Source organism: Podarcis melisellensis (genome assembly GCF_964234715.1).
Source record: "Podarcis melisellensis genome assembly, chromosome: 9".
Lineage (NCBI taxonomy): Eukaryota > Metazoa > Chordata > Lepidosauria > Squamata > Lacertidae > Podarcis > Podarcis melisellensis.
The window spans coordinates 23,351,194-23,377,054 of record NC_138541.1 but is presented as its reverse complement, the minus strand read 5'-3'; the positions used below and the strand labels follow the sequence as shown (position 1 = coordinate 23,377,054).

General features: G+C 40.2%; 1 protein-coding gene and 1 long non-coding RNA gene across 9 annotated transcripts in view; one reads left to right on the top strand and one right to left on the bottom strand.

Moving 5' to 3' along the window:
* The window catches only part of SGMS2 (sphingomyelin synthase 2), a 29,862-nt gene extending 16,015 nt beyond the window's left edge, over positions 1-13,847 (bottom strand). The window contains exons 1-2 of one of the 4 annotated variants that reach the window (XM_081925234.1): positions 13,816-13,847; positions 13,626-13,726 (exon numbers count right to left, since the gene is read on the bottom strand). The gene's annotated coding sequence lies outside the window, so the exon portion shown is untranslated. Of the gene's footprint in view, positions 1-11,244; positions 11,394-11,521; positions 11,687-13,625; positions 13,727-13,815 lie in introns of those variants that run through there. The other 3 variants (XM_081925236.1, XM_081925233.1, XM_081925235.1) reach the window with 3 other exon arrangements.
* On the top strand, positions 63-25,229 carry LOC309377811. Of its 5 annotated transcripts, none has more exons than XR_014171668.1 (4): positions 63-205; positions 15,815-15,902; positions 18,325-18,398; positions 23,782-25,229. It is a non-coding gene; the product is annotated as an uncharacterized lncRNA (long non-coding RNA). The 5 variants fall into 5 exon arrangements; XR_014171669.1 differs by lacking the exon at positions 63-205 and adding an exon at positions 12,537-13,611; XR_014171670.1 differs by lacking the exon at positions 63-205 and adding an exon at positions 13,644-13,771.
* Positions 25,230-25,861: the final 632 nt, after the last annotated feature.

Sequence of the window (25,861 nt, the reverse complement as noted above, 5' to 3'; positions counted from 1 at the left end):
AAGTCTTACATTTCAGATTCTTTCTTATGTTAGTCAATGTTTCATTTTAATGGTCTGTTAGTAATGATGTTTTCCATCAATATGTTTTCAACTGTAGTATCAACTATGTGAAATAAATACTTTGCTTCTCATTGATCCCCTTAGCTTTTTCCTTGAACACTTCAAAGCAATATTTTCTTGCTGTCAGCCTCTAAAAAACCCAGGGGTAAGTGCTCCTAGATCAAGTTACTTTTTCTCAGCCAAACCCATTTCATAAAGTTGCTAGGACACTAGAATTCCCCTAAGTTTCTTGTAGGAAGGATAAGATCCAATGTATGAAATAGAAAATTACCACATGCTTTGCATATAGAAGATTCAAGGTTCAATTTCTAGCATATCTATGCAGGGCTGGGAAAGAATGCTGTTTGAAATGTTGTGGTTAAAATCTAAACTATGGTTTGTTTAAATTAAGCTAACTTCAAACTGTGGTTTATGAAGTTGCCTTGTTTCAAACAAACCACAGTCAAAATTAACCACAATTTAGGAGTCAGATGTAATGCTAAACTGCTAAATGAAAGCTTCCAATCACTTCATTGTAGTCACACTGGAAGAGGAGAGGGAGTTAGAAAGCCCTGGAATTTAAGGATCATCTAGGGTCATTCTCATCAAGATAAACTATGGTTCAGCATGATACCTAAATGCAACCAGTGTCAACTTTGACTGACACCAGCTCTCTATGGTCTCAGACAGCAGTGCCCACCTCCTGCTACCCATGATCATTCTAACTGGAAGTACCAGGGATTGAATGAAGATTTTATGCCTTCCAAGTATATGCTCTATCACAGAGCTATGGCACTTCACCTACTAGTTCCCATTTATGTGAATAATGTTACCAAAAACACTTCCTTGAAGCATCAGTCATACAACACTAGTGATCAAAGGTTTCAGCAATTGGTGCACAGCAAACAGTAAGGTATCAGGACTTTATATATAATTTATTATAGCCAGCCTCTTATTTTCTGCTGTTGGCCCACTGAAGTTGGGATGGGCGGCTTTTTAACACCAAAATGGTCCCAACCGCCATAGCTAGACCAATGTAAATACGAGCACAAATAAAGGTGTGCATGATACTCATTTGACAGTCTGGCTTTACCCAAAAAAGTCTAAGTTAAAGAGGTTTCTATTAACACAGTTAAAAACTCACACTGAAATATGTTATATTATGTGTCATAGTTGCCTTTGACTGGACTAAACCATCCAGGGGTCCTTTACCTTTTACCATAGTAACTGGCACATTAACACTATTATTCACCAGTAAAATGATTGCAACATACATCAGTGAGGTCCCGGTTATTCAGAAGCAACATTAGACAATCCTAACCCATTTATCTCTATAATCGAGAATCACTATCACTTGCCTGACAGAAAAACAGACAACTGTGATCTAGCTGCTTTCTGGAATTATTAGCAACTACATTTTTTTAAAAAAAGTAAAATTGTAATTACCTCATTATCATAGAAAGGAACATCAAAAGGCCAGTCAGTATATTAGAAAAGCATTTCATGATGAGGAAGAGGCATGTCCTGGGCCACAACTATTGTCAGTTTTGCTGGATTTTTAAACGACCATTTCAGCCCTATTACTCCTTGACAGCTATATCTAAGATAGCAGGGGGGGGGGGTTTATTTTAAAAAATCAGTCTTTAAAAAACAAAGCACAGGCTAAAATTGTGGATTCGCACATGTCCAAGTGATGCTAGATGCCATGCCTGGCTTTCATACAGGCATGCATACAATCAGAGTACTAAAGCAGAAAACAATCACAAATAATGTTGTGTAATTGTGGACTGGTGTTTAAATAAAGATAAAGGCGAAAAGGAACTGTGGATGAAGAACTTTGACCCACTATAACATTTATAATATGGTATTACCACCATAATACAGAAACAATGTATTTTCCCCATCTTAATTAAAGGCACTATGCATATGGAAGCAGGATGCCATCTACATCCCTAGCTAGATCAGCATGTGTAATTAACTGTCATGTGTAAGCCTGTTTGCCCCACTGTTAGAACACCCTCCGTCAACAAAACAGAACTGTGGAGGGTGTTCTGCAAGGTCAAGGTCTTGCTGCTTGTCTGTTCTGCCCCAGGGCTGGGGAAGATAAGAATGCTGCACGCCAGAAAGCGTTCCTCTCACCAAGAGGCACATTCCAGTGGTGATGTTGCCACTTATGCTTTCTGCCACCTGAGACCACCCTGCCTCATGGGTGGGCTGGCTCTATTGACAGAACATACATAAAAATGCTGCACAAGTATATAGCATCTAAACAATCTCATGAACTTTAAAAATAATAATACGGTCAACAAAATCACTTACATACAGATTCACACTACCCAATTCTAAATACACAACCTCCACATACACAGTCACTCAACAATCAGACTCTCCTTACACCACAACATTGCTCCAACACTCAATTCTCACTTTACTAAAAATGCTCAAAACATTTTATTTTATTGGCTGTGTTCAAGCATCACACTAAACTATATTTTTAGTTTGACACAAAAAAGCCCAGGTGAACCTCAGGCTCACAATCTACTTACCCTCTTTGCTCTAGTGCAGTTGTGAGGAGTTTGGAGGTTTCTGCTTACCTAGCTTCTTGTCAACTGTCTAACTGTGGTTAATGTTAACTGTCATTTCTCTGAAAGAAGTTAATATTAACCAGATGACACAACAGGCTATATTTAAAGAAAAACAGAAGCAGAAGTTTCGAAACTCATTCCAATGCCACACAAAAAGGGGTGGGGTATGAGTCTGAAGCTCATTCCCAACAAACAATAGTTTGTTTATTTATATTTGTATCCCAGCTTTCCTCTAAAAAGCGCACAAAAGGGCATACATGGTTCTCCGTATCTTCAATTTATCCTCACAATAATCCTGTAATGGTAGGCTGAGATACATTTTCCCCTAGGTCACCTGATCTCTCCAGTCCTAGTCCAACACTACACCACAGTGATACTTGTAGCACAGCATATTAATGTTTGTGATGAAGCCTGAGGTTCTACCTTCCCTATTTGAGGCACCTCTGTGTGGCTGTTGTTGGGAGTTGCAGGTGAGGAGGGTGCTGTTGAGCTCTGGTTCTGCTTCTGGGCATCTACCCAAGGGCATCTGTTTGGCCAATGTGAGAGAAGACTGCTGAATGAGAAGGGCATTTGGCCTGTTCCCACAGGCTAAAGGAGGATGAACCACAATTACTGACAATATCCATAGAGACTAAGCAAACTTAGATTTAATGACAAGAAACAGAAACATTATTTCCTCGGTCAATAAGACTTACTTCTAAACCTAGGGACGCTCACATAACAAACAACAGTCCAATACTGATTAAGCCTATTTGTTATGATCCACAGCTGACATAATAAAGAGCATCTAAGCATAAGACTATTGGCCTCATGAAACAACCTCAGGCTGCACTACAACAAAACAAATAGGGGTAATCTACAGGACTACAAGTTAAGAATACTGATCGGAAAATATAGCTATCTTGAAAAAATGGATTTCACTAATCCAGATTATTGTTCCTTGGGGGGAAATGTTTTGTCTGTCCAACAACATCTTGCCAATTTTTAATTTTTATTTTTGGATAATAATTCAATGATACCCATTTCCCCCCTGTGATTTCTTCCATATCTCCCCCACTTCATATTGTTACAAGGCAACCCAATCTCTGAGCAGTGCGAGATTCTAGAAGTACCAGCACGCTTACCAGGCTCTGCGTTTCCTTTTGGAACAAAGAGACACAGTGGAGACTGTGATGTCTTTATGATATATGATTTATTTACACATGTATACAACCTGGACCTAGATGGAGGGAGGGCAGAGAATTCACACCCCAAGAGGGTCTTGTTCCTCCTATTGCTGCAGCATTGGATTCCAAGAGACCCCAAACATCATGTCTGATCTTCTCTGCAGCATAAAACAGACTGCCCACATCATGCTCTGCACACCCCCCTCCAGCTTGCAAAAGAGACTTTTTCCAATTTGATTACCTCATCTCCCACTGCAATTTTGCCCTTCCCTCCTAAAACTCTGGCCTTTTTTTTTTTTGTTAACTTTCTCATCTCATGGAGAAGCTTTCCCAGTTTCTCTCTGACCCAGAGAGTCTCTGTTAATGGGCTTCCTAAAAGGCCCAACCATTCCAGTTAATATTTCTTGATGGTTTTCTTGCCAGGCTGTTTCCTGGACACAGAAAAACTGGTTTAAACTCCAGCCCCCACTAGACCTTGGAATATAGGGGTGGCTTAAATTCTAATCCTTTACTGCATCCAGATATTTTAGGATAGTATTGCCTAGCCACAAACTTATAACACTGTTGAACGCTTTTCTGTCTATTATATTTAAGATTAGGACACAATAATTGTTTAACATGTATGCAATTCCTCAGAAGATGTATCATCCACATTCATCTACGATTTGCTCAAAGATATTGTGACGTGCATGGATCTCCATGCTTGGATGAACAGCCATGGACAGTATAATTATTACTTTATTATGATTTATTAAATTTGTATACCTCCCTTCACAACATATGGAGGTAACATTTCCTTTTACAATTCCTATTTTCAAAGCAGCCATGAAGTGGAACCGGGCCTAAACAGCAGCAGATTTAGTGTACTGTACAAATCTATGTGAGCATAGGATTGTACCTGTGTGAGACAGTGGCAGAGTAAGCTGATCAGGCACCTGGGGCAACACGCATGCCCTGCACCCGGGGCGGGGCCAGCTGTCCATATGGGCGGGGCCAGCCAGGGCAGGGTGCTCCTTGAGGCCTCTGAGGGGTCTGCCTGCCTCCTCCCACTCAGCTGCACACACACTATTTCTGGCACTCTTCCAACCCAGAAGAGTGCCGGAAATAGCTTGAGAGCACAGGTGGGCACGCACGCTCTGGCCCACCAAGAGGTATGCCAGGGAGTGGACCGGACTGGCCTCAGAAAACATTGCTGACCCCGCTCTATACTATATACTTTATCTGAACTAAAGTTTATTAGCTAACCCACACTGTGACCTTTCTTACTAGTCTTCTGTTACAGTCCCTTCACCTCTGTTCTGTATGTGTCTAACATACAGTATTTCCATATAATTTTACTACGATTTCAGTGACTCAGAATAACTGGCATTCCCCTGGTTTTGTTTAAAGAGAAAGACAGAGTCCTTTGCACTGGCACCAAATCACTTTTATCGTCTGTCTAGTACCTACTGACATATAATATATACTACCCACAGCAATGCGCATTCCAAAAAGTTAACTACCATTAAAAACTTGAAATAAAAAGCCCAGAAGTGTGCGATAATAGGCCTTGTAATCTTGGACAACTAATAAAGTATGGGTGGTTCACCTAAATTAAGTTTTTTAAATTAAAAAAAATGACTATATACAGAACAACTAAACTTGAAAACAAAAATTCTATAGCAATAACTGCTACCATGCACTTCTCTCCATGTTATTGCCTTCATTCAGGCAGCATCGGTTATGCAGTATGATGCCACATATCTATGCAGTCATTAACCACTCTTGCATGCAAAGATAAGCTATTAACCACAATTTACCATGAATGAGCAGCTATTCAACTGTTCTCACCCTTTGTGCTGTGACAGGAAGAAACAAAACCAGAGTGTTGGCACATGTTCAGCCAATTATCTGTTCGGTTTTTCTCTCCCAGTTTTTCTGAACAGGATAACCATAGTATACACATTAACCAAGAAACATGTATTTTTACTATCTTACAATCCATGTTTTATTTTATGTTTCTCTACTTAACTGGGAAATGTGCAAAAAATAGCAAGACGGTACAATTACATTTTCAAAAGCCAAATATTTTACATAGATCAGATGAACCGGTAAATCCAACTGATTTCAATTGGAATGTACTTTCAAATAAGTTGAACTGCAGTGTAGCTCAATCCTGTATATGGGAATAAGTCCCATAAAGTTGAATGGGCCTTACTCCCAAATGTGGTACCTAGGTTTACGAACTTAATCCATTCCGGAAGTCCATTATTAAACCAAAGCGTTCTTAAACCAAGGCATGCTTTCCCATAGCTGTGGGGGACTCAATTTACACTCAACAGGAAGTGGAACATGTTCTGCTTCCAAGGCAAAGTTCACAAACCGAAACACCTACTTCTGGGTTTGCAGTGTTCTTAATCGAAGTTGTTCATAAACTAAGCTGTTCTTAAACCAAGGTACGACTGTATAGGACTGCTGCCTTCTCGGTAGTCACACTCTCCCCGTGGAATGCCGTCCCATCAGACGTCAAGGAAATAAACAACTATCTGACTTTTAGAAGAAATCTGAAGGCAGCCCTTTACAGTGGTATCTTGGGTTACAAACACTTCGGGTTACAGACTCCGCTAACCTGGAAGTAGTATCTTGGGTTAAGAACGTTACCTCAGGATGAGAACAGAAATCGCGTGCTGGCAGTGCAGCGGCAGCGGAAGGCCCCATTAGCTAAAGTGGTACCTGAAGTTAAGAACGGTTTCAGGTTAAGAACGGACCTTTGGAACGAATTAAGTTCATAATCAGAGGTACCACTGTATAGGGAAGTTTTTAATATTTGATGTCTTACTGTGTTTTAAGTTGTTGGAAGCCGCCCAGAGTAGTTAAGGCAACCCAGTCAGATGGATGGAATAATAATAATAATAATAATAATAATAATAATAATAATAATAATAATAATAAATTGTTTATTTTATTATTACCAGCCCAATCCTATGCATATTTACTCAAAAGCAGATCCCACCAAGGTCAATGGCACTGACTTTGCCCAAGTTTCAGCTCATGGCCAGTATAGTTAAACAGTTCTCTGAGCAGATGCACATCTGAGGAAACAGTAGTTCATCTGTCTTGCAGAAACTTTCCCATCAATGCCTGTTTTAGTTCCTAAATAAATCTCACAGCATCTGCTGGGACAGTACTGTCTGTGATTCTCAATGCCCTTTGGAATAATCTGGGACAGTAGTGTCCATGGTACAATAAGCCTCCTAACAGGCTGAGATCTGCAAAGACAGCAATGTCTCTGTTAAGAGCAATTCTTCCAGCATCTGCTTGGCATATAGCTGTTCTGTATCCATATTAAAATGAAGTGTTATGGTACCCACATTTATATAGTGCTAAAAATATTGTGTAAAGACTATCTTACCTAAATGCAAATTAGACAAGCTAATACTTACCATAAATATTTTGCAAATAAAACAAATTACCATATTTTTCGCTCTAAAAGACGCACCAGACCACAAGACGCACCTAGTTTTTGGAGGAGGAAAGCAAGAAAAAAATATTCTGAATCTCAGAAGCCAGAACAGCAAGAGAGATCGCTGCACAGTGAAAGCAGCAATCCCTCTTGCTGTTCTGGCTTCTGGGATAGCTGCACAGCCTGCATTCGCTCCATAAGACGCACACACATTTCCCCTTACTTTTTAGGAGGGAAAAAGTGAGTCTTATAGAGCAAAAAATACGGTAAATAAAAAATAATAGCCTATAAAAATATAATTCATAAACTAGAGTAAATCATAGAAAAGGGAAAGTCCACATTCAATCCTGTTGACAAGCAAAGTCCATTAATATACATCCCTTTGTAACATAGATTGCAAACATGCAGAGGACACCAATAGAGGAATGCACAAGTTGGCAAAGGTGGTTTTCTGCTCACATTCTTTTTGAGCAGTTGGTGATGGCAGCCCTAGAACATTAAAGTGTCTACTTGGCTGCAGTCTTCAAACCACTTACTCCAAAGTACTCCCATTTTTGTAAATATGATTATTCTCAGTGGTTACAGCCATTAAGGGCTGCTTCTCATGTTACAATTTCATATACACAAACTGATCCTTGTTTTGCAATGTGAAAATGGATGTAGCTGTGCTCTTTTTTTTGCCCAATACAGAAACTGAATCAAAATCAAGGAGAGTATTGTAAGGAGAAGGGAATGAGAGGCAAACACCTACATGGCAATTCTTAAACTAGAAGATGCATGCTGTTCCATAAAACAACCTTGACTGTAGATGGAACTGGGGTCTTAAGATTTATTTACAGAAAAAGAGACCCTAAAGCTAGCAACCACTGCAGTCACAAACTTTAATATAAACGTAACAGTTACTAAAAATGTAAACCAAAATTCTCAACTGTTTTATGCTTCAAGATACCTCCCTAAGGAAATAACTGCAGTTAAAAAATGGCTTAGAGTGCAAATTATATCCCATCCATAATGAAGTATGGGACGCGGGTGGTGCTGTAGGTCAAACCACAGAGCCTAGGGCTTGCCGATCAGAAGGTCGACAGTTCGAATCCCTGCGACGGGGTGAGCTCCCGTTACTCAGTCCCTGCTCCTGCCAACCTAGCAGTTCGAAAGCACGTCAAAGTGCTTGTAGATATATAGGTACCACTCCGGCAGGAAGGTAAACGGCATTTCTGTGCGCTGCTCTGGTTCGCCAGAAGCGGCTTAGTCATGCTGGCCACATGACCTGGAAGCTGTACACTGGCTCCCTCGGCCAATAAAGCGAGATGAGCGCCGCAACCCCAGAGTCAGCCACAACTGGACCTAATGGTCAGGGGTCCCTTTACCCTTTACCTTTTATAATGAAGTATGCAAACTATCATGCTTTCCTCTTTCAAGATTTAACTATAGACATGCTTGTGTTTTAATAGGATTAAATACGTTGAAAAGAAATGCTTGTTAGATATCTGCTTTCTTAATTTTGTTCAAATATTAATATAATTAATTATGTGAATGGAAAACAAACATGCAGTTTCCAATTTTCTACTATAGTTAAGAATCCAGAAAACATTGAGTTGGATGCAGAAAGTTTCTTCTGCTCACATTATTATAAACTCAAAGATGTTCTGTTACTTGCTGAAGCTTGAGAGGAATCTACCTATTGTAGCACTAAATGGACAAGCATTCGTGGAGAACTGCTAGTAGCTTGGACAAGCATTCGTGGAGAACTGCTAGTAGCTAATTGACTTTTGCTCATGGTTCTTTGGATGCAAATTACTACATGCAACAGTTTCACATGATATACATATAATCTGAAGGAAATGAGAGATTTCAATATGTGGCCATTAAAAGTTTAAACCCCAAATGATGTATAATGATGAGAAATGTTGATTAAGAATACGTATGTTGAAGAGTTGCAAAAATCTTTCAGTATCAAGTGCTCAAGGGATTATAGGCTGGAATACAAAACAAAGCAATCAAAGTATAATTAGGATTCTTATGATACTTTAATTTATTTAAATGAAGTTTGTGAACTGATCATAAAGACTTTTACGGTCAGAGAGAGACTGATTTCTCAGCCTGATTCAAGAATGTGGCAGGCAGGAGTGTACTTTCAATGACTGATTGAAAGAAAGAAAGAAAGAAAGAAAGAAAGAAAGAAAGAAAGAAAGAAAGAAGTCTTCTGGGAACAGACTGACAACTGTAAACTCATCAAAGTAACAGGTCACATATTTGCTAGTTATAGATTGTCTTCTTTTCCTGCCTAGTCTTCCTCATTCAGTAGCTATGTGTAATCCTCCAAACATTACAGAGTAATCTATAAGATTACTCAGGATTGAATGGCTTTGGGTTGCAACCAGATGGAAACTACCTTAAAAAGTAATACACCTCAATACTAAATTTGTTTACTTTAAAGACAGGCCTACTGTTGTCAATACCCTTCACTTCCAAATAAGTTCTAGATTTAAAACCTATATCTAAAAACCTGCTGCTATCTCTATACCATATCCCTCAAGCGAAATACTCAAGAATACAAGTACTGTAACTTTAAGCAGTTATTTGCAAACATTTGTGCTTATAATACCCACTACACAGCTGACAGAAAGACTATGAGGCCACTTTTTTGTGGGGGGGGGGGAGACATTTATCTTTTATTAACAAGACTTTCTACACCCATGAAACAGACTTACCAAATGTAATCTTACTAAGCAAAAGAATGGGAATATGGAAAACACTTTGTTTTGTTTGCAAGCCGAAAAAAAAATGTTTTAAAACAATAATGGGAGCCAGGCTCAATCATGCTTAGCATAAACCCATTAAATTAAATGAAACTTCATTTGGACACAACAACCTTATGGCACAAGGTAAACTCCTTCCACCCCTGGTTGGATTTTACAGAGCAGTGGGCTCAACTACATTGCAGCCCTGCTATGCATGGTAGTTGAGGTGGAAGATGGACCACAACACTGGCCTGGACCTGGTACAGCAATCAGATCCAAATTGCACGCAACGCTGTCACACAGATGCAGGGCCAGCTCTGGATCCAACAGATCCAAGGCTGGCTCAGCCCTGCCCCTGAAATATCACATTCAGCAGACAGAAGTGGGGAAGCTCCACTCCAGCAGAGTGATGCACAGGTAACTGGCTAACAGCGGCTAGGAGAGGTACACCTCCACCCAATTAAACACCCCCAGCCTTAGATAAAGAGGATTCAAATTGTTCTGCCTCTATTCTATGCAAGATTGAGTCTGAATCCATCCCAAACTGCATTTCATACAGTAGTGGTCTAACCACTGCTTTTAGATAATAAACCATGTAGTATAACAATGTGATGTGTACAAGCAACCTTACCATTAAAAAAAACACATTATTCCAAAGTCTCTAAAAATCTATTTAAGATAAACTGAATTACAGAACATTTCTACACATTTCTAATAAAGCTCAGTCAAAACCCGTGGGGCATCACCAAGTTCAAAACTACTTCTATGCAATTGTGATTCGCTAAAGAAAAGTTTACCTACATTTGAAGTTTTCACAATACATGTATTTTACGGCAATGAAATTGAGCCAGAAATGTTTTGTCAGTTTGTTTCATATTTACAACAAACCATCTTATACAGTCAACTTTTATTTAAGTCCCCAGAAACGTCCTTCTGCTTTGGATGCAAGCTGCACTACCCTGGGAGTAAGCCCAATTGAACTCAGTGGGATTTACTGGTGAACAGACATGCAAAGGACTGCCCTATTAAAACCTGGAGTCAAGCAGATAGAAAAATAAAAAAGGTTTTGGTGGAGATAAAGAAGTTTCGGAAGCAATATAAAGCATTTTAAGAAAAAGCAGTATTGGGTTAGATTCATTCACACATTTGGCACCACAAACCTCCCCCATCCCCCCATTAGATTTTTCTAGGTGGGGGGGCACCATGGAGTTTTCGTTCCTTCCAATATACACAAGTAACCCCTTGGCTGACGCACCAGCTCTTGAACTTACCTACTTAATTTGGAGAGGGGAACAGCCTCCAAACTAGTTCTGCGTTCCAGCACTCAGCAGGAAAGTCTCCTGCATAGCCTCCAATCAAGCTCCTTGGCATTTGCAGTTCCTTCTGGCCAGAACTAGAGGCAGGCACTCCCACCACTGGGCTAGGAGCCGCAAGAAGAAACAGCTAGAAGAAAGTTTCCTTTTCCCTTGCAGGCAGCTCTCTCTCCCCCCCCCCCCCCTTCTTCTTCTTTATTTAATCCCAGCCTCTATACGCGAATGCCATACGCACCGTTACCTCGGCAGTGCAACAGCTGGAGAGGTTTCCTCTGCGCGAGGGCGGCTCCTGGGAGACGGAGCCTCGAGGCAGGCTGGACTGGCGGGGCCGTGGCTGCTTCTGGAGGCGCCGCTGTGTTTACAGCCAGTTTCATGCTCTCCGCTCGTCCCCTCCCTCTCCCTGCCTCCCTGCCACAGCCTCGCCTGACATCATTCATTCTCTTACATTCACACACACGCCCACTCCATTTCCAAACAGTGAGTCAGCCTAGCCCTGCTCCTATGCGAAGAAGGCTGGGCTAGAAAAACCGGTTGAGACCGAGGAAGGGAAATAAAAATAAAATGAGGGGAGGGGAAAAAATTAATTGAGCGGGGTGGGAAGCCCTGCTCCACAGTCTGTCACTAAAGGTGGGGATAGGAGGGATCTGCTACAGGGATCAAGGCACGGGTTGGTGCATGCACTGAACTCGCGTTGCAATTAAGAGAGTGGAGAGAGTTGGGGAGCAGATTCTGCAAGGAAACGAGCCAGCTCCTGTGTGGATAATCCTGCTCCTGATCTTCAGGCTACCTTAAACCGTTCTTCAAAAGAAGGAACTCCCTTTAGGATCAAACAAGGGCAGAATCCGATCGTTCTAACTGCTGCTGCTCTTTTCAGCGTTTCAAGGATCCTCTTTCATGGTTTCTTATGCCTCCGTGGTGCACTTTTCATATCAGCTGTCGTCCTTCAAACTTTCCCCACCCACTGCAAACATAAGAGCCAACTCCTAGGGACCGAGGTTCCTTCGCTGCCCCATCCCAGTAAAATATTTGCCCCCCCCCCAAGTTGATGGGCATTGGCATTCAAATAGTATGTGCACGTAGCGTCATGTGAACAATTATGCAGGGTGGGGCTTACCTGCCCCTCCAATATTTTATTCAAGTTGGCAGCCCTGCCCAGAAATGTACTTGGGTGACTGCCAGCAATTTAGCTGAAGGGTTAAAGACAGTGACTTAAAAAGGCCACCTAGCCTTCAAGTAAGAGAGCACTGATCAACCTGCACTAAATTAGTTCAGGTTTCCCAGACCATCATGTATCCAGAGAGCAAAGTACAAGTTACAGCAGTGATGCTTGAAGTTACTTAATTGGAAATAAACCAAGGCTAGAATCCCTAGGCATGCTCAGGTTGCCATTCTAATTCGACTTGCCTGGGAGTAAATCCCACTGACTTCAATAGGGTGCCATCCGCACTATGCATTTAGAGCAGCCATGGCTTCCTTTCCACCCCCAATCCTGGGAGCTGTAGTTGGTTAACAGTGGCAAGAGTTGTAAGGAGACACACATTCCCCCCACAAAACTACAATTCCCAGAGTTCCTTAGGAAGAGGAGCTGACAAGCTGTCAACATTTCCCTTTTTATAAAGGGAAATTCCCTTATTCCGAATAGGATTCCTCACAAGAAAAGGGAAAATTTGACAACCACTCTTAAGAGTTGTAGTTCTGAGAGAGGAATAGGCGCCTTCTAACAACTTTCAGCACCTTTACCAAACTACAGTTCCCAGGATACTTTGGAGGGAAGAGAAGCTGTGACTTTTCTAAAGCAGCATGAAACTGCTTTGAGTGTACAATGCAGATGAGGCCTAAGACTTCCTTCAGAGTAGGCATAGATAGGACTGTGTTGTTACCTGGGAGTAAGCCCCATTGAGCAATGGAGGTTAATTCCAAGTAAGCAGGCCTAATATCGGACAGCACATGTATTAAGAGTCCTAGTAAGACATTTTCAACACGATCAGGAGAAAAGATACATACATAAGAATGTCATTTTGAAAAATAAAAACAAATGAAATGAATCAGAACTAGTCCTGGGCCTTGACAGTAGCCGGATATGCAGACCAGAAGCAATTCATAAAGCTATTTCCACCACTTTTGTCTCCGCACCATGCTAAGCATCTTTGCCAAATGTTATTAAAGCCAGAGGAGCAAGGCTAGTGAGAAAACGGTGGCGACTTTACACAGAAAGGGGGGATGTGATTGCAACTGTACAAATGTCACTGGGCAGCAGAAGGAGAAGCGTAACGAGGACCAACTGTATTATCTGTGAATGGAAATACATTTGGCAATATTTCACAGGTAAAAATGTTCACCTTGCGGAAGCTGCGCAAAGAACTTCAATTCTGCGCGGCTGATGTTTACTAACAACCGGTGGTCCCACCAGAAGTATGTCTTCTCTACCAAGGGCCTAAACCTGGAAGGAAATAAGAATGCCATGCTTAGGTTTGAAAGCTTTGAGGTCAGGATATTATATAAATACCTGTGGTCAAGGGGAAATTTTACCTCAGAAAACTCCTACAAGTGGTGGTAGTCCTGGAGACAAGAATGGCTGCCCCATTTTCCGCGTGGCTTGGTAGGCCTAGCATTGAACAGCCAGCTTGGCAGTGCCTAGGAAGTGTGCCTTGCGGTTGCTTAGCAACGGTGACAGATTTACCTCAGCCCCTTCTCCCAGGCCAGCCATTTTGCCTGTGTGGCAGAAGAGCAATGCTGGCGACAACAGCGTTAAAGGGAAAAGGCTGCGAGGAGAGTGAGGAGAAGTTTGAATTAAGTGTGCCCCATTTATCTGGAGTACATTATCCAGATGTAGTGGCTAGGAGTGTACAGTATGGATTTCCAAATTCCTGTTACTCAGTGAATGGCCACCTGCAATCTTTGCTTCAACAAAGTTGTTTGGATGGTACATGAGATCATCAGGATGCCATCCTGAGAATCTGGGACGGAGTAGGAAATAAGAACAAAATAAATACCATAAGTCACCCTGGGTTTTTTGTTTTGTTTTTTGGACAACAGGTTCATGTTGATCAAAACAGCCAAGCTATTATGTTCTTCGCACAGAATGTTAATGAAATTGTTGTTGTCACTTCTGGCCATTTTATGCCCTGCTCAATATTAAGCAACAGCAATATTTAGCTTTAAATTCAAATTACTTCATATGAGCTGGTGTGAGATAAACAGTTCTTGGGTTGGCTTTGGTCACAGTGAATTAACGCTACATTGCCTTTTTAAGCACAATTCACCTTCCCCCTTAGGAAAAGCCCAAGAGCAGGCCTGTGCTAAAAGCCCTGCTAATAAATTTATAAAGTTACCAACACCTATGTGGAGCCAAAATTATGTAGTCAATATTCCACATACATCATGGGGATGTTTCTGTAAGTCAGCGGTCCTTGAATTGTTTTTTATAGTTATAGATATAACTTTTTACGGTCACATGACAAAACTTGCTTATAATATAACCTGTTTTGTCATTTAATGGTTTATAAGGCATTGAAAGGTATAACTTTATAGTATGATAATTTTAATTTCTCCCTCCCAAACTGAGATTATTTCACTAACTGATCACATACAGTTGATCAGCAAATTCCACTATATATTTCAAACAACAGTTGACAACAGATCAGTTAGCTCAGAAACAACGCTTGTTTTGTGATTTAAGGATTTTCAGGCCAAACAGCATGACTATAATATTAGATGCAACCCTTTTCATATTATTTCAGTGTGATATGCTGTACAATGGCTGGGAAGGGTTGCATTACTCTTTTTGTTTGTTACTATATTATGTATATTTATGTTTTTATATTGTAAACTGCCCTGTGATCCTCAGATGAAGTGTACATAATTTACTAAATAAATAAAACAAATTCTGTAGAATAAGAAAAACCACCACACATTAAGAGCTTTTATTTCTAAATATGTAAGAAAAATTCTATTCTCAACAAAAGCCTATCAGTAGTGCATTTGCTTTTCGATGGGGAAATTTGATCCCAGTCTCCTCTTTTCTATTTGTTTTTTCTTTTCTTAAAAAAATCCTTCCCAGGGCAAACTTTTCTGTTCATCTGAGCTGAAGCAAACTCAATTTTCTTTTTCATTGCGGCATTTCTTTCATGAGATCAGCAGTGGTATTATTGGAGATGGTATTACTATAAATGGACACAGCCTAGCTCGTGCATTAAAGTTGTGATGATTTCCAGAAAGATGCCAGGCAGTTCTTTAAGTAAGCATTGTGGCTAGAATCCAGGAGACGCACCAAAGTTCGGAAGGAAAGAGATGAAAAATTGTGTCCCTTAAACTGGCTGCACTGTTGTCAGGAGTCTTTGTTTAGACCATTTTTACACTCTTGCTGTATACTTATTTGAGCAGTTTTTCTTTGTCTATTAACCAGTAGAATGTGACTTCTGTGTTCTACCTCTGCTTTACATCAACTTTTCCCACCAAATAGTTAAATTTTAAAGCAAACTCTCACCTGAGCACCTCCGTCATTAATGGACTTTTGTCTTTATAACAGGCTTGTCAAGTAAGGAGATATTACCTCTCGACTTTGAAGGAAGGTAATGAGTCAGAGAGCAAAGACCATACAGGAACTGCGCAATTCAGTATGTGAAACTAATCCTCACCCCAGCATTCTAATAATACAATCTCCACAAACCACACAGAACACCCATTTTGCTCCCTCCACCTCTGCTTTTATCTGGTGGCTTGAAATGAAGAATCATGAGATCAGCATCAAGTCAAGTACTTTATTACGGTCATAGACCAGCATAGACAAAACATATACATAAATAGCATAACAGTATGAATCCAGGCGAATAATTATTAAATAAATAGGAGCTAGAACCAAACGTAGATTTAAACATATACATAGAATACTTAATTAAGGATAGATAATGGGTGAATAAAAATTTAGAAGAAAGATTAAAAGATCAGTTAACACAGCTATATGGGGTGGGCTTCAGAAGTGCGGATCTAATAATATGAGCCTTCAGTTTAGGATTGAATTGTAGCATAGATCATTCTTCGTCAAATATCTATCATGGCAGTGCAATATCTGGTGACTGAATATGTGACTTCTGGGCTCTCTTCCTGTGAACCAGACCAAGTTTTATTGCGGCAAAAGCCAGTGACACTGAACACCACAAGATCAAACAAAAAGAAATCAACAACAACATCAGAAGGAAAAAAAAAAGATTACACAAGGGAACTTCGCAGTGTGCCATTCAACAGAAGAAATTTACGCTTCCTGATTACTAAAGTGCAAAATTTGGCCACCTCATATGATATTGAGCTTGAGGAATCTTCCAGAAGGTATTTTCGTAGAATTTCGGGGGAGGATTCCAAATAATGTTCTAGGGGTATAAATTTTGATAAAAGCGGCAAAATAAGTTGAACCCGTTCTTCACTATAAAATTCGCAGAATAGAAGGATGTGAGATCAGCATCAGCAGAATTTCCACCTTTTTCGGTTCCCTTTAATAATTACCTGCATGTCATACAGATAGTTAACAGATCTCCACTTCCATAATAATAAATGCTACATATTCTAAATTTGTGGCTGTCACCAGGGGAAACACAACAAAATATGCACATTAGAGAACTCAGTTCAATAAATTTTGCCTGAGATTGCCCAGATTCCTGCACAGTTTCTGCTGCAACTGACTCCATCGAAATACTGAAGCTACATTTGCACCAGACATTTAAAGCACCATTATGCCAATTTAGCAGTCATGGCTTCCCCCAAAGAATCCTGGGAACTACAGTTGGTAAGGGTGCTGAGAATTTTGGAGGCATCCCTATTCCCCTCACTCACCTGTAATTCCTAGAGCTCCCTAGGAAGAGGGACTGATTGTTAAACCACTTTGAGAATTGCAACTTCTTATTTAGAAAATACGGATACACATAATGATTGTGAAAGTGTGATTTCTTCTCTAGATTACATTGTATGTTTACTATTTGAAAATGATAACAAATGTTTTTTAAAAGTTTTTATTTCAGAATTTTGGGTGTCTATAATCATGGATACAGGCATACATATGAAGGTATAAGATGGAGAAAGTGGCTAGATGCATATTACCTATAGTTGCCAACTCCCTAGCTAATGTGGCTCCTGTGCCAGCAAGAGAAACATGACAGGAAATTCAGTGCTGCAGCTGTTTACATAACTGCAATTCCTGAATGGGAAAAGTTGAGTTCACTGTTGAAGAAAGGTTTTTGGAATGAACACTATTCTTGCTTGACTAGATGTTTGTTGCCCAATCTCACTCCTACTAATTGAATACTATTCACAGCTCTACAAACATTACGGCATACATTGATCAGAACAAGTATGGCTACTTTATCTAGACTATTTTATCTACTATAGTAAACTAATTCAGGTCTCTTTGTCTAAACTGTTTTGCTGATGTCATACATTGATCTGGTTTCCTCATCACATTAAGCCAAACTATGTGTGGGTTTTCACATAGACTGTGTATGTAGCACTCCTCCCTTGGTGCTGCTGCACTATCTGTGACTAAACCATGGTTTGGCTTAGTGTTATGCCTGAACCCAGGTTTGTGGTTAGTCTTGTTCCAGACAAACCATGAGCCATAACCAAAGCTTGTTCTTTGCTTACCTCTTGCATTTTGTCTGGTGGAGACAAACCACAAACACATGTTTGGATGTAACACTAAGCCAAACCAAGGTTTAGTCATGGGTAGTGCAGCAGCAGCAGCAGCAGCAGCAGCAGAACAACCTGCAGCAGAGCAATGAGACCATAATATTCATTCCATAAAGCCATGCATATATTTGTTCATGCAAAACGATGATTTATATTGTATTTTGCATGTAAGAGAGAGAAGCACAACAATGCAAAGGATTATATGTGCTCTTTATTTTGAATGGGAGGTGTGTTGGTTTTAAACCAAATCCCATTAGAATAGGTTTTTTATGAGTGCTGGACATTCACAGCGTTCAAAATTGAAGTAAAGAGGAACTGTAGGTGTGTTAAAGCTTTTATATTGTTTGCTGAATGTCTTCACAGAATACGTAAACATATGAACAGAATGAAACATATCTTTTAGTGAAACCACTGAAGACTCCATTACACAAACACAGGTAATGTCAATACAGCTTCATAATCCTTATTCAGCCCCTTTCTGCCTCTTTACTTGCATGGATTAACTAATCGATGGAACTATATTAGGACTGTGACATCTGCCACACATCCAAAAGAAGGGCTGTGACTCAGTGCTTTGCATGCAAAAGGTCCCAGCATAACTCCTCAACTTCTTCAGGTATGGCTGGGAAGAGACCCCTGTTTGAAATCCTAGAGAATCACTGCCAGTCAGTGTAGACAATATTGAACTAGATGAACAGAATGTCTTATTCAGAATAAAGCAGTTTCTATGATCCCACTGGGAAGAGATACTGAGCATGTGTAGGAGATTGCACTGGACCCTCTTCCTGATGCACAACTTATGAAAAAGCGTGCATACAGTTTGTATGCATGTTCAGTGTATACTTTGGAAGGTCTGCAGCTCAGGGGTAGAGTGCATACTTTGTGTGCAAAAGGTCCAAAGTTCAGCCCCTGACCTTTCCAACTGGGGCTCAGAAAGATTCCCATCTGAAAACCTGAAGATCCAATGCCACTCAGCGTACAACTTAGTCTAAGGCAATTTCTATACAGTTATATCTACAGTTTCCCAAAGTATGTTTCTCCCCCCCCCCAATGTTTTTATTAGCAATTTCAACATAACATATCAAAACATATCATATTGATTATTTCAGCCCCCCTCAAACCCTCCCTCCCCCCGAGACTTCCCTTAGCTCCTCTCTCTGATTTCTCAGCCCATATTATTCTCTGCATGTTATAAAATTATACAAATCCTCACATTATCTGTCTACCATGTTATCAATCGATAAATCTGTGTATGTTTATTCAAAACCTGCCAAGGAGTCCAATTCATTTTGTTGTCTTTTTAAGTAATAACATGTGAAAATTTCCCATTCTTCTTTAAAGTCACAGTTGTCCTTATCTCGTAGTTTGTATGTCAGTTTAGCCAGTTCTGTATAGCTCATCAATTTCTCTTGCCACTGTTCTTTTGTTGAGGTTTCCTCATTCTTCCATCCTTGTGCTATCAAGACTCTTACCGCTGTTGTTGCATACATGAATAAATTCTTTGTTTTCCTTGGCAGGTCTTGTCCTACAATCCCTAACAAAAATGCTTCTGGTTTTTTTTAACAAATGTCATTTTAAAATTTTTCTTCAATTCATTATATATCATTTCCCTTTTTTTTTTAACTTCTCTACATTCCCACCACATATGATAAAAAGTCCCTTCTTTTTCTTTACATTTCCAACATGTATTTGACCCGGTCCCAAAATATGTTTCAAGGGCAGGTCTGTATAGCGTAGAAGGGGAAGACTTCTTTGCAAAGTAGCACCATGTTTATGAATTAAACAAATACTACTGCAAACACTAAAGGTATCCAGTACTGTATTCTTTTCACACACAAATGCTCTTCTTTTGAAACTTTTGACTACTTATGGGAGTGGTTAGCTGCAAAGCTTCCCTTGCAGGGAAAGAAATAATTCAGTGATGTTTTTCCATCCAGAAGAAAAAAGAAAAAAAGGGAGGTTAGGAATAAATACGTCTATGATATGCTGTTGTGGTGGTGAAAATACACTTTGTTTACTGTTTTTGGACACCCAGTATCTAAAGTTAGAAAATGACAGTAATTTCAACGCCGCACTTTTGAAACTACACTTAACACGCAAAAGACTGTAAGCTATTTTCGAGGAATTCAGCCAAAAGCTTGAGTAATTAGCTAACCTTCCACTGTGTTGCCCAACCAACCCTACCCTGTCTCACCTTCTAAACCCAGGATTATCCCCACCCAAATGGTATTACCTCCCCTCCCCACTTCCTTTTGAGGCCAGACCTCCCATCTGTGCTCCGCTTTTTAATGCTCTGCAGCTGGCCCACCTGCATTGCATTGCAGGGCAGATAATCCCCAGAAGATTTTGAGTGCAAATGTTTTCTAAACAAATATATTCAAGAAGCCAAAGCTGCTATTTTAAATTGTAAGCAGGTTGAGCACAGAAACCAAATCTTCTTCTTTCAAGTCACACAATTTTCCTGCATTATATAATAAATTTGGACAGGAGGGGCAGGAACCAGTAACTCTAACGCAATACCCAAACTAGGTTGGAAATCTAAGTAGTTAATAAATAAATAAATATAAATAACCGGAATTCTTAAGCCTTTGTTCTTTCCTTAAGAGGAACGTACCCTGAAACATTATTATGAACACCACAGTAGATTTTAATTTAACTGCCAAAAGCCTGAATAAAAGGAAATATCTTACCTTCCACATATGTTCCAAGTTGATTTATAACATATAATAAAAACAATTTAAAAGCCAGTTACAAAACAGTACAAAAACAATGAGAGGAGTTAAAAATCAATCCAAAATGGACACCTATGCTAGAGAGGTATTCGGCCAGCTAGGAAGGCTTATCAGAACAACAGTGTCTTCCATTGTTTCTGAAAAGTGCAGATAGTGGGTGCCTATTGCATCTTGACAGCAATGTTGTTCTGACGTCTCTGGAAATTTAAGGAGAAACTCTCAGGATAGTTGCAAGAGTTTTGGAACAGTCCAGGAAAAGTGTGGGCTTGACTCAGATGAAAATCAGTCAGGAACACATAAAACTAGGTGTGGTAGAATTTTCACTGGGATTATTAATATTGAAACTGAAGTCCATTTCTCATGTTGCCAGACATATTTGCTGCTGCATGTATAGCCAAGAGAGGGCTGCAACCAACTACAGCTTTCCAGTTAGTGTGTCTTTATGATACATATGTTTGCAAACAGATTTTCGTCACATCCGTACTTTGTGCCTTGAAACAATATTTGAAAAGCCATTAGCTGTACACCTAAAAATGGCATGTGTCTACATTCTACAGGAAACACAGTGCTGCAAGAATCTTGTGTACTTTAGATTTGTTAGCTGAGCCAAGGCAAAAGAATGAGCTGGCAAATTGTGATTCGGTGATGACATTCAAGTGACTCATGTGACCTGCACTGTAATGAACATGCCCTGACTGCACATTGGCAGTCTCTTGACAGACAGCAACTCTGCTGGATCACAGTAGCAGGCCAGTACCATTGCTGGTGCCATCAGTTTTGGGTGTCAGAGTGTCTTTAAGAGTGGTGTCTGTGCTGGGGAGCCTTTGCCTCCTATTCTAATTAGATAGGATGGATGCATCTCATCATCCTTCTTCCATATTTATTTTGCATGACAACAATGGCAGCAGAAGACATCAATACTGGTCTTGGTTTACTAAAAGCAACGTAGAATGTACTTCAATTGGAACCTATTCCAAGGACGGAAAGTGCTACAGAGTCTATTTAATGTAACCACATGTCAAAGCAGCTACAAAAAGAAACCGGTAGTTCCACATAAGCCTGGGATGCTGAGCTAAACCTTGAAAGCCTGCCAAAATGAAATCCCTGTGCTTTCCAATCCATTAGTACTTTTTATGGCAGTGTTTGTCCAGACACTATGTTTTGTTCCCAGAATTACCAGTGGGCCTGCTTTGTGAGCATCAGCTAAAAGTGTTCACTTTTCTTTCCACACATAATCCAACATTTGTAAGCCTTGGTTTCCTGATGTTTTCCAAGTGATGCTTGTTTGCTTGTGTTCTGCTTAATATTTCTAAAAGAACTCCAGAATTTACTTTAAAATCAAATAATTATGCACACATGAGCAATGCGCAGATCTGAATGTATAGATGCACACTTCACCAGTGGCAAGAAATTCCAGGGGCAATACTACCTAGGTTAGCTTTCTATTGCCTAGGTTAGCTTTCATTGGAAAAGAGCACAGGGGACTTATAATTTTTACATTTTTATATCTTGCCGTTTGTCACAAGGTTACAGCAAACAAAAAAACAAAACATACATACCTAAAAGCAAATTACGAGGAGCATAGGATGCTGCCTTATACTAAGTCAGACCATTGGCCCATCTAGCTCAGTACCATCTACACTGACTGGCAGCAACTCTCCAGGATTTCAGACAGGGTTCTCTCCCAGTTCTAGCTGGAGATGCTGGGAATTGAACCCGAGACCTTTTGCATGCAAAGCGTATGCTCTACCACTAAGTTATAACCCTTCAAATGCCAAATAACATTAATAAGGTGTCAGTTTTCCAAGCCAATATTACAACTTTTTAAAGCCTGATAAAAAAGGCTGGGGCCTGAATCTGTACAATATTTCATATTAGTATATTTATTTGTGAATATACAAACAGAGCATAAGTGGAAGCAAGCCCAATAAGCAGCAGACCTGCAGCTCTTCAGCAAGAGATGACTTCCAAAATGTGCTTAGTCTTCAGTTGATGTCTCTCTTTGCTTCTGTCTTTCCTTGTCTCTGTTCCAAGCTGGTTTGTTTCCTAACTGCATCTGCCCACCCTTATGTCAGCTGCTCCGCTGGCAGCAGGTAGGCATCACTTTTTCAAAGTTGTGATAGCTAATTCTTGATCTTCAGAATATTTCCCAATCATTAGGTCCCATTGGAAAAATATCAACCAATCTCCCTAACAAAGAAATGGCTCGGCTATAACAAAACTGTACTAACTCAGGTGATACCAGATCCCATTTTGAAATGAATGTACAAGTCTCTGTTTATCCTGTTGCAACCTCACTGAATGTTGAAACCCACGCCCACCCAGAACTTTTCAACATCCTCTCCCCCTCCCACCACAACATATACATTCAGGGAAGGGAGCTGGTCACTGCAGGAGGGGAGTCAGCCTGGCTTCCTCACCAGCCGGACTCATTGCTATCTCTTAGTCCTCTTCCTCTCTAGCCTCCCCTTCTGCCTCCAGTTCTGGACTGCTATCTACCACAGATTCTTCCGTCTCACTAAAGCCTGTTACCTCATCAGCTTCTAACACCTCCACCCCCTAGTCTGCTCTCTCTTCTCCCTCTGACCATGCATCATTGTGTCGCCACCTTCTTCGCTCGCTCTGAGCCTTCTTTACTTGGGGTTTCCCCAGGTAGTGCCTCCCACTACTCCTCTGCGTCCAGCCAGCACATGACATCAAGTAAAGTGGCCTTAGTACAGTTCAAAGACACATTCCAGCCAGGCAAAAGCACCTGAGAGAAGTGTGGACCAAAGTGGTGCATGTATGGCCTGGAGAGAGATTAAAGGACCAGAAATAAAGGATGGGGTGGGGGCTGCATTCAGGTCCCTAGTCTGGGATTCCCCAGGCCTGTGTCAGGCCTTATGATGACAATGATGATACAGACATAATAGGCAGAAAGAATTTTGAGAAATTTGAGGGAAGGGGTAATAATCAAGATGTATACGATGGGATACCTTTTACCTGTTGCTGTTTTTTAAATGATTTACAATATTTCAATGTAATATTTTGAAGAGCAGAGCAGATTCTGTCAGAACAATAAAATGCCTACCAACTCTCTCGTCTACAGCTGTTCGCACTCTTGGCAGTACCACTTTGGCTATTAATTTGAATCGCGCTGAAAAGAAAGGTGGAAATTGTGGACAGATTTACACCAGGGGAAGTAAATAACAGTGGTGGTGAAAATGGGGTGAAATCAGCAGGTGCAGAGGAACAAGAAATTCCAGTAAAACATTTTCTTCACATCACTGTGCTTAGAGTACCAAATGCATGATGCAGAGGTTCTCTGGAAACATGCAATCTGCATGCCGCTGAATTGCAGCCTGTGTTCTGAATATTAATTTGATTCAAGGTAGTGCCTGAAAGGACTTCGGAAGGAAATGACAAATTATGGGAATTAGATATTACATGGAAATGCTTTAGCATCTATAACTGGGACAGATTCCAAGTAACTGCCCTTGCAATATAGGACTGCTGCTGAGTCATCCCACACTGCTCTATAACAGTGCCTTATTTTTGATTATTCATGCTGGCATGGCCTTAAGAGTTTCAATATCATCAAGAAATAATCTAAGATATAAAAAGGACTCTGAAGATTTTCTTTGAGAAGAAATAAGGAGGCTGTAGGGTGGGTGGAACTGATTCAATTTATTAAGCCTTATTTCCTGTTTCATTTACCAACCTATCTAACAGCATGCTCATCAAGATTTGCTGCTGCAAATCAGATTTTAGTATGCAAACACTTAAGATTGAGCTGTGCCAATAGCTATGCCAGCACAACACCACAAAATGTAATATTTGCCCATGCCAAAAGCAAAGGAGATGGTAGAAGCGTGGTAGACAGAGAGCCCTTATAGACTAGTTTCTCACTCCCAGGTGTATTCTGCAACATTTCATTGATGCCATATCAGCGCATTAGTGATGGATTTATACAGGACCGCCAACACATCATTTCACTTCTGCAATGCTGCCCCAATGTTATTACATTTTTGCTCTCTGCAGGGATGCTGTTCCAATATACAGAACCAAAAGCGGGACAAAACCTTAGCACAATTGTGGTATAAAAAGTTACAGGATTTCTGCAGGAAGTATCGGGATGTACATTGATTGGAAACAAAGCAGTATGTCGAGTATTCAATGCAGGATTCTACAGTATATAACTGCCCTGATATCATCCTGAGCACAAATCAGAATGAATGCACAATTAAAAATATATGCTTGGAGGACTGTTGCCATGTCGGCCATGAGAGATTGCCCCAAGAGACTGCAACCCTTCAAAAGAAAAGAAAAAAGTCTTCTGGTGCAGTGTAATCTATGTGATTTAAGGAATAAATTAGGAGTGTGTAAGGAGAAGAGTGTGGTTCTGTCTTAAAACAGAAAACTGTTGCATGTTTTTACAAAAATCGGATGTGCCTGGTGGTTTGCTGGGTTTGTTGCAAGCATGAAGGTGGTAAGATCAAACATTTACCCTGTTCATAATTAAAAGGAGTTTGAGAATTCATCTTTCTATTTTCTTTTTCCCACCCAGCAAATCTTGGATACAAAATTACAGAGCAGTTTCTGGGCAGCAAACTTGTGGGTGGCATATACATAATGCCAGCCAAGGTTAACGTAGAAAGTCTCTGATCAAACTGTATCTCCGGGAGTGTGTGTGACATTTTTATAATATTTATGGAGAGTGGCGTATGCTCTGTAATTACTGCTATATATTGGTGTTAAATAATTATGTACCATTTAATTAGCATATTCAGTTTGAATCTTTCCTTACAGATTGGTACTCCACAGTCTGCTATTTATATGGCAAATTTAGATTCCTCTTTGGTGATGAAAACGGCCATAGATTTTCTGAAAGCTGGATTCCGGCTCCTCCTCATGAATTTGTATGGATGTTTTAAAGTAAGGAAAGTGGCAGGAAATGCACTGGATATTTGATGTGACCTTGTCTAACCTCCCCACAAACAAATCAAAACGAAGGAAGTGATGCTACTATATATTTTGGTCAGGTTTTTTTCTTTGTCTATTCTTTTGTGCATTTGGACACCTCTTAAGATATCTAACAACATTTTGCAAGGCAGTTACTGAAATCACAGCAAGTTTTTATCTCTGCTTGGATATAGGTGGGTGCCATTTTGAATCAAGATGTCAGGCTG